Genomic DNA, 9,609 nt, shown 5'->3' with positions numbered 1-9,609 from the left:
CACCGGCCTGTACCCTATCTGCCCTATGTTCTATCCTGGCCCCTTACACTAAGTCTGAATTTGTCCTGCTAGGTGACCTAAACAGGGACATGCTTCTTAAACCACTTGACCAAGTCCTAAAACAACGGGACTCCCTAAATCTTTCTCAGATTATTACCAATCCCACAAGGTATGACTCCAAACACCAAGAAAAGGCTACTTTTCTTGATGTTATCCTCACAAATAATCCTGATAGGTATCAGTCTGGTGTTTTCTGTAATGGCCTTAGTGATCACTGTTTTGCAGCCTGTGTTCGTAATGGCTGCTCAGTGAAACGACCTGTCCTGATTTGTCATAGATGCTTGCTAAAAAACTTTAATTAGCAAGCCTTCCTTCATGAACTGGCATCTGTAAAATGGTATAGAATCAGCTTGATCCCCTCTGTCGAAGACTCTTGGACCTTGTTTTTAAAAATATTTTTTTCATTCTTTCAGTGGTATTGTTAACAGACATGTCCCCATAAAGAAAATGAGAATTTAAAAACAGGTTCTGCTCCTGGTTCTACAGTGATCTTGCAGAGTTACTCCACCTCAAGAATTGCATTTGACGAAAGGCTCGGCACACGCATACTCAGGCTGACTGGCTCTCGTCCGGAAGGCCAAAGTAAGTTACTTTAAGGAGCAGTTCTCTCTCTTTGGGTCTAACCCCAAGAAGTTCTGGAAAACAGTTAAAGACCTGTAGAATAAAGCCTCCTCACCGCTGCCCATGTCCCTTAATGTTGATGATGTGGTTGTTACTGACAAGAAGCACATGGCTGAGCTCTTTAATCACCACTTCATTAAGTCAGGATTCCTATTTGACTCAGCCATGCCTCCTTGCACTTCCAACATTTCCTCATCTCCCACCCCTTCTAATGCGACTATCCCTGATGCTTCTCTCTCTTTTTCCCCTGCCCCGCCACATAGTTTCTCCCTGCAGGCAGTCACTGAGTCTGAGGTGCTAAAGGAGCTCCTGAAACTTGACCCTAAAAAACATCTGGGTCAGATGGTTTAGACCCTTTCTTTAAGGTTGCTGCCCCTATCATTGCCAAGCCTATCTCTGACCTTTTTAACATGTCTCTACTTTCTGGGGAGGTTCCCATTGCTTGGAGGGCAGCCACGGTTCATCCTTTATTTAAAGGGGGAGATCAAGCTGATCCTAGCTGTTATAGGCCTATTTCTATTTTGCCCTGTTTATCAAAAGTGTTGGAAAAACTTATCAAGAAAGCCAGTCACTTGATTATTGATGTCTATAGTATTCTCTCTGGTATGCAATCTAGTTTCCGCTCAGGTTATGGATGTGTCACTGCAAACTTAAAGGTCCCCAATGATGTCACCATTGCCCTTGATTCTAAGCAATGTTGTGCTGCAATTTTTATTGATTTGGCCAAAGCTTTTGATACGGTAGACCATTCCATTCTTGTGGGCCAGCTAAAGAGTGTTGGTGTCTTTGGCCTGGTTTGCTAACTACCTCAGAGTGCAGTGTATAAAGTCAGAAAATCTGCTGTCTCAGCCACTGCCTGTCACCAAGGGAGTACCCCAAGGCTCAATCCTAGGCCCCATGCTCTTCTCAATTTACATCAACAACATAGCTCAGGCAGTAGGAAGCTCTCTCATCCATTTATATGCAGATGACAGTCTTGTACTCAGCTGGTCTCTCTCCAGATGTTGTGTTAAATGCTCTACAACCAAGCTTTCTCCTTTCTTAACCTTCTTCTGAACACCTCCAAAACAAAGGTCATGTGGTTTGGTAAGAAGAATGCCCCTCTCTCCACAGGTCTGATTACTACCTCTGAGGGTTTAGAGGTAGTCGCCTCATACAAGTACTTGGGAGTATGGCTAGATGGTACACTGTCCTTCTCTCAGCACATATCAAACCTGCAGGCTAAAGTTAAATCTAAACTTGATTTCCTCTATCGTAAGGGTGCTCTTGAGCGGCTAGATGTTCTTTACCATTTGGCCATCTGATTTGCCACAAATGCTCCTTATAGGACATGTCACTGCACTCTATGCTCCTCTGTAAACTGGTCATCTCTGTATACCTGTCGCAAGACCAACTGGTTGATGCTTATTTATAAAACCCTGATCGGCCTCACTCCCCCTTATGAGATACCTACTGCAGCCCTCATCCTCCACATACAACACCCATTCTGCCAGTCACATTCTGTTAAAGATCCCCAAAGTGCACACATCCCAGGGTCGCTTGTCTTTTCAGTTAGCTGCCGCTAGCGAATGGAACGAGCTGCAACAAACACTCAAACTGAACAGTTTTATCTCAATTTCTTTATTCAAAGACTCAATCATGGACACTCTTACTGATAGTTGTGGCTGCTTTGTGTAATGTATTATTGTCTCTACCTTCTTGCCCTTTGTGCTGTTGTTTGTGCCCAATAATGTTTGTACCCTGTTGTGATGCTACCATGGTGTGTTGCTGCCTTGCTATGTTGTTGTCTTAAGTCTCTCTTTATGTAATGTTGTGGTGTCTTTCTTGTCTGATGTGTGTTTTGTCCTATTTTATTTATTTGATTTAATCCCAGCCCCTCCCCTCAGGAGGCCTTTTGCATTTTGGTAGGCCTTCATTGTAAATAAGAATCTATTCTTAACTGACTTGCCTAGTGAAATAAATAAAGGTCAAATAAAAATAAGTGCCACCCCAAACGGCTGCCTGATGTATTGTGCGCCTCTTGTGAGTGTAGGGATTATAATGATGTGAACGCTCCAGGGAGAATATTGTTTGATGCTTTTAAAGCTGCTTCACCATCCACGAGACCAGAAATGTGAAAAGAAAATGAATACCCTGCAGATTGTTATGTTCATCCTTTGGCAAATAAATCAAACTTGATTTTAGATCTACAACCCTCATGGACAACATTTTGATAGAGGTATGTGCGATAAACATAGGCAAATGCACCTATCATATTTCTGGGACGTAGGCTAACTGCTAACTGTGAAACTATAATCCAATCAATGTGCTTTTATAGCTTTTGACCCGCCCCATTTGATCCTTTTAAAGTGTGAGTTTTTCTGGTGCGCTCCAGTCGCCCTGTCCAGTTCATAGAGAGGGTTAAGTAAAGCATCATCGCACAAGGAGCAGTGACAGCGGTTTCCACAATGCCCACCTGACTTGAAGGGGGAAGAGATCATTTGGAGGCTTTGGACACTACCACATGAACAGACTACATTCATTGCCAGAACAAGGATATAACAATTGCAAGATGAAAGCCAACACACCAATTACCACGGTGAAGCAGAACGGGGACATGAACAGGAGGCCGAGCTATACCGGCGACCAGCGGGTGAAACATGCCAACATAACCACAAAGATTTGGGTGAAAGTGGCGATGGCGATTGCATATTTGCTATGCGTGTCAATATCTGCCTTTATTCTGGCAATCTACTATGTTTTCTTTTGGAGTCCGGATCCTGTCAATAGCCCGGCATCGGACAATGTCACCATCCCGGCAGTAACCAATAACACAATGTGCCAGCCAAGGTTATGACTGCGTTAGGTCCGTAGACTATCCTCCGCGGTGATATCCCGCGCAATGCTTGACACTTTTTAGATGCGCTTTAGGACACCTGGAGACAACCCAGGCACACGCAGCAATGGTGTACCGCGACAGAGGGGACAGCAAAACGTTATTTGAAGGGTATTGGGATTTTTGCAGCAGTCTGCTGAACTATACAGGTTAGCCTACCGAGGAATCAAATTAGAGCTTGACAGCCTAAAGACTTGTGATTTCCTGTAGCTTTTCGGATGCAGAGGGAGGGACATTTATTCAATTAACCCATCCACTCAGATTATCTCTGTTACTATAGAAATGTAGAGACAGTTTAGCACGTAACTCCAGAACATAGACAAATAATTCACCTTCAGTGAAACTGTTGTAGCCTGTGACACAACCCTATGGACTATGTTATCTATTGTGTTGCACTGTACCCCCGTACAATTTAAATAGGTGCTATAACAAAAATGCGACCGTTGTTTTAACTTTTTCATTATAGACAACATTTAGTTTCTAAGTACATGAACATTCACAATGTATGTTTTGAATTTCATTATTCTGTGTGTAATATGATATTCTCAAAAGGCAATCAATTAGAATCAAGCAGATGTATCTTTTGTTACTGTTCCATGGAGAATAGGCACAGGAATTGGGCACACTACATCTGCCTTTGTATTTTAATGAGGCAAGCGTCTCTTATGATCCTACATGATTCATGGTTCACAATCGTGATGAAAGAGTGCAGTTTGTCCTCTATGACCCCCAGGTGTTTATGTAAACTCACTTCTTTTTTGTCAATTTTCGTCATTGCCTCTCTCTTTCTTTGTTTTATCAAACTTCAGTTGGTCTATTGCTAAGAGAAGTAAACACAGCCTACCATTAGCCCACTGCTTTCAAACATCATGACAGTAGCTATGATTGACAATTATTGTTACCACTGAACAGTCAGTCGGTGTACCCCACTCCTCTCTCCCTGTGTCTCGAAGGCATATGGGGAAAGCGGGAGAGAGTTGCAACACTTCCTTCGATCAATAATTAAATTGCACTGAAAGTTGTCAGGACCCATTCCTTCTCCCTGGCTGCCTTTGCCTCCATCTCCTCGCTATGAGGCGACACCCATGTATGACTCAGCATGACGGAACAAAGGCCCCAAGGAGGTCACACTTTTTCAACAGCTCTGATGTGATGGCTCCTGAAGAAGCCTGTTAGTTGACACTTTAAAAAAAAATGTACACCCAACTTTTGATTAAGCAAGGTGGGAACTGGGAAGGTGGATTAGGGTGGACACTCCTGACAGAAGTTGACAAAGATGAGTGTCGTTAAGAAGGGAACTGAGGGACCTGTCTGCTGGATCAGACTGGATCTGACCCCTACAAGGCTGCCTCCAGACATTCCCTTCATGTTCCTGCTGTCAGGATCAGCTCTATTGGAGTTCTGCCTTCTGTGTAGGGAAAGAAGTATTAACCACACTGCTGTACTTGATATTAAACAGTACACTGAACAACACTGATTAGAAAATGACACTACAATGCCATGGGATCCTGCAATGGGAGCACTGTGCCCTAATGTTCTCTCATTACATTCACTAGAAACAAGATAGGATATTTTCTCTAACCGTCTCACTAATTGCTATAGTTTAATTTCCACAAGAAATCGTGTAATCCTCAATGTTCTTAGTTTGGTTGTGTGGAATTCTCTTGATAACAATATCCACTCCGGGTTCAAGACCATTGGACCAATGGAAATTCAATAAGTTCAAGTCATTAGAAAGGTAGAATTGTCTTTATCTATTATTATTGTCAATTAATAAAAGCATAAAAATAGCAATACACAGAATTGCAATTGTTGTGCTCTAATAGAACACAAAGTTATTAATATATAGGTAATAATACGAATATTTCATTACAGTTTAGAAAATGCGTAAAATATGTGGTCATTATCGAACATTTCCCCTTCAACACAATACTAATAAGGGAGAAGATACCTGTTTCACCACTAGGGGTCATTGTTATATAAATTATGGCATGATATAATAGTCCACATACTCAATCTGTAACAGCCTTATCTGCTGTCCTTGGTGACTTTCCAAAAATAATTATAAACTGGCACACCCAGTTGCAATTGGACATTAATATTGTATTTTGACTACAAAATATGTTGAATACAATATCAGTATTTGTAATGTAACGGTAATGTAACACACAATTAGTGTTGTATTTTCTGATTCTCAGCAATCAATATTTGCTTGATAGTTTTCATAATTAAAAGCTGCCTTTATAACATTATGTTAAGTACAAAACAAGATATTATAGTAAAACAACTCAACAATTCATGTGGACAACTCACATTATCATGTTGGCATTCCAAAATCTCTTTGATTGAATTGTCAACCGGTCATCAGTCTGAGACTCGGTCTCAGTGTAGTCCTCAGGAACTAGCTCCTCCAGATCAGTGTAAGAAACTTCCCTTAGGAAGTTCAACTCCGGGGATGAGTGGTGGCAGAGTGCTTGGAACACGTTACACCCAGGCCCAGAACCTAGATCCTCCGTGACAGTAGGGACGACGCTTGGCCTGCTGAGGGGGTCTGATGTCTCTATCTCTCCTCACGCCACACGTCTCATTAGGCAGGCGGCATCGTTTGACCCTGTGAGGTTTCCAATACCCTATTTGTAGAGAACCATCTGTCATCCTACTCCCAACATATCCTTCCTCCAGAAAGCACCAGTTTTGGCGCATGGTGACTTAAGATGTGTAGTGGGACTCCAATGCTGAGGTGGTGGAGGAAGACTCATCTTGTAGGGGATTGTTGTTTTCTGAGTGTGACTCTGGAGAGGTGTCAGTCAGAGAGATGTGAGGTCCAGGCCCAGCAGTGCTCAGCAGCACTCGTCTGGGTGTCATCCATTTCCAGAAGCTACCAGAGGATTTGGTGGAGTTGACCTCTGTGGTAGACTGGTCAATACTATAGGAGTGTCCTCTTTTCAGCCAGCTAGAGATGAACCTACTCCTGGGCGTTTCCCCTGAGCCCTGTGGTGATTGGTAGGGTTGGGAGTGGCAGACATACTCCTCTCTGGCTCCTGACTGGCAGAGCAGAGGGTTCTGGATGACCTGGTCAGTCAGTGACTGGAGGAGGAGTGGGGACATTGCTGAACAAGTGGAGCAGTGGCCACGGCTCATTCCACTAACACACTCACCACCAGGCTCCTCGTCCAGGGCATAAGGGTTGCAAATCACATGGTCAACCAGGAGCAGGTCACCCACGGTGTTCTCACAGAGAAAGTAGCCCATGTCTTTTGGGGGAGCACTCGGTCTGAGATAGAAATAGCCACTACCTGATCCTTCAACATCTGCAGTCTCCAAAGACTTTCTCTGCCCACCCTGTGCTTCAACTGCTGAGGGTCCATCCTCTGAGAGGTTCTCTTGGCTCTTCTTGACCCTCTCTACCCCTCCATGGAGATCCTCCAGTGAGTGACCATGTTCCTCTTCCTCTCCCAGAAGCCATGTCTCTTCCCCCACAGCCTCCTCCCCCATCCCCTCCTCTTCAGATCCATCACTAGGAACTTGACCACGGCACTGTGGCGACAGCGGGCGGCATAGGCGAGAGGCGTCCTCCCCTGGCTGTCTGAGCTGCCTGGGTGTGCACCATTCTGGACTAGGAGGCGGACGGCATCCAAATGGCCGCATTCGCTGGCCAGGCTAAGGGCGGTGCGACCTTCGCTGTCTCTACGTTCCACCTCCGCCCCCCTAGCCAGGAGCAGCCTCAGGAAATGGGTGCGATCTGCGGTCCGTGGGAGTTTTGCGGCACACATCAGTGGGGTGCGGCCTGTCGCCAGCCCCTGCTGCTCCTCTATGGTGGCATTTACCGCAGCCTCACCCAGTGCAGCTAGGATGAAGTGGGCTAGCTGGACCTTCCCTTCCTCCATGGCCTGGAGGAAGATTCCCACGCCAGATCGCTTGATCAGACCACCTGGTTCATCCATCATGTCAGCAGGTGTGCCAAGGTGTGAAGAAGAGCTCGACACATTTCCTCTCTATCAACACTCACTATAACGTCGACCATCCCAGAATGTGGATTGAGTGTGCAGGGTCAGTCTGTATTGCAATGTGCCCGATAACATATTGATTAGATGGAAAGGCTCCCCAGGCTGTCAGCCCTCTCCATTACTGTCCCTCCCTCCCTTCATTTGTCCTCTCAAATATCTGATGAGCCAATGAGCCTTTAACCTTTTTTTTCAAAACATGTAGATATATTCTACTACCATCATCATGCTCTTTCAGCTTATTGGAGGAGATATGTTGCTATGGTGACACTAAAAGCACATGACAGGTAGGCTCTTTGTATTTTGGTAAGGGGACCATGAGGGGGAGTTACAGGGCTCACCTTCCATTATATTGAGGTATATCATACCCAAGGCATTATGTTGAGGTGTGTAGCATACCCTGCACTTAAATGCATGTTCAGTGGTAATTCTCGATTGAACATGGTTTGCCCATAAAGTTACATTTATGGGGTTACCTAGAGCTGTATATTTAGATAAACAGTACCAGTCAAAAATGTGGACACAGCTACTCATTCAAGGGGTTTTCTTTAATTTACTATTTTCTACATTTTGTAGAATAATAGTGAAGACATCAAAACATGAAATAACACATATGGAATCATGTAGTAACCAAAAAAGTGTTAAACAAATCAAAATATATTTTATATTTGACATTTTTCAAAACGGTCACCCTTTGCCTTGATGACAGCTTTGCACAGTCTTGGCTTTCTCTCAACCAGCTTTATGAGGTAGTCACCTGGAATACATTTCAATTAACCTTGTTAAAAGTTAATTTGTGGAATTTCTTTCCTTGTTAATGCGTTTGTGCCTATCAGTTGTGTTGTGAGAAGGTAGGGTTGGTATACAGAAGATAGCCCTATTTGGTAAAATACCAAGTCCATATTATGGCAAGAACAGCTCAAATAAGCAAAGAGAAATGACAGTCCATCATTACTTTAAGACATGAAGGTCAGTCAATTTGGAAAATTTCAAGAACTGTAAAAGTTTCTTAAAGTGCAGTCGCAAAAACCATCAAGAGCTATTCTAAAACTGTCTCTCATGAGGACTGCCACATAAAAGGAAAACCCAGAGTTACCTCTGCTGCAGAGGATAAGTTCATTAGTTACCAATCTCAGAAATTGCAGCCCAAATAAATTCTTAACGGAGTTCAAGTAAAAGACACAGCTCAACAGCAACTGTTCAGAGGATACTGCGTGAACCAGACCTTCATGGTCGAATAGCTGCGAAGAAACCACTACTAAAGGAAACCAAGAAGAAGAAGAGATTTGCTTGGGCCAAGAAACACGAGCAATGGACATTAGACAGGAGGAAATCTGTCCATAGGTCCGATAAGTTCAAATTGGAGATTTTTGGATCCAGCCGCCATGTCTTTGTGAGACGCAGAGTAGGTGAATGGATGATATCCGCATGTGTGGTTCCCACCGTGAAGCACGGAGGAGGATGTGTGATGGTGTGGGAGTGCTTTGCTGGTGACACTCTGTGATTTATTTAGAATTCAAGGCACACTTAACCAGCATGGCTACCACAGCATTCTGCAGTGATACACCATCCCATCTGGTTTGGGCTTAGTGAGACTATCATTTGTTATTCAACAGCACAATGACCCAACACCTCCAGGCTTTGACAGGGCTATTTGACCAAGAATGAAAGTGATGGAGTGCTGCATCAGATAACCTGGCCTCCACAATCACCCAACATCAACCCAATTGAGATGATTTGGGATGAGTTGGACCTCAGAGTGAAGGAAAAGCAGCCAACAAGTGCTCAGCATATCTGGGAACTCCTTCAAGACAGTTGGAAAAGCATTCCAGGTGAAGCTGGTTGAGAGAATGCCAAGAGTGCAAAGCTGCCATCAAGGCAAAGGGTGGCTATTTGAAGAATCTCAAATATAAAATATATTTTGATTTGTTTAACACTTTTTTGGTTACTAGATAATTCCAGGAGTTATTTTATAGTTTTGATGTATTCACTATTCTACAATGTAGAAAATAGTAAAATAAATTAAAAACCTTGAATGAGTAGGTGTGT

This window comes from Salmo trutta, chromosome 13, assembly GCF_901001165.1.
Source record: "Salmo trutta chromosome 13, fSalTru1.1, whole genome shotgun sequence".
In the NCBI taxonomy this organism is placed as follows: Eukaryota; Metazoa; Chordata; class Actinopteri; order Salmoniformes; family Salmonidae; genus Salmo; species Salmo trutta.
Note: the sequence above shows the minus strand (reverse complement) of the source record.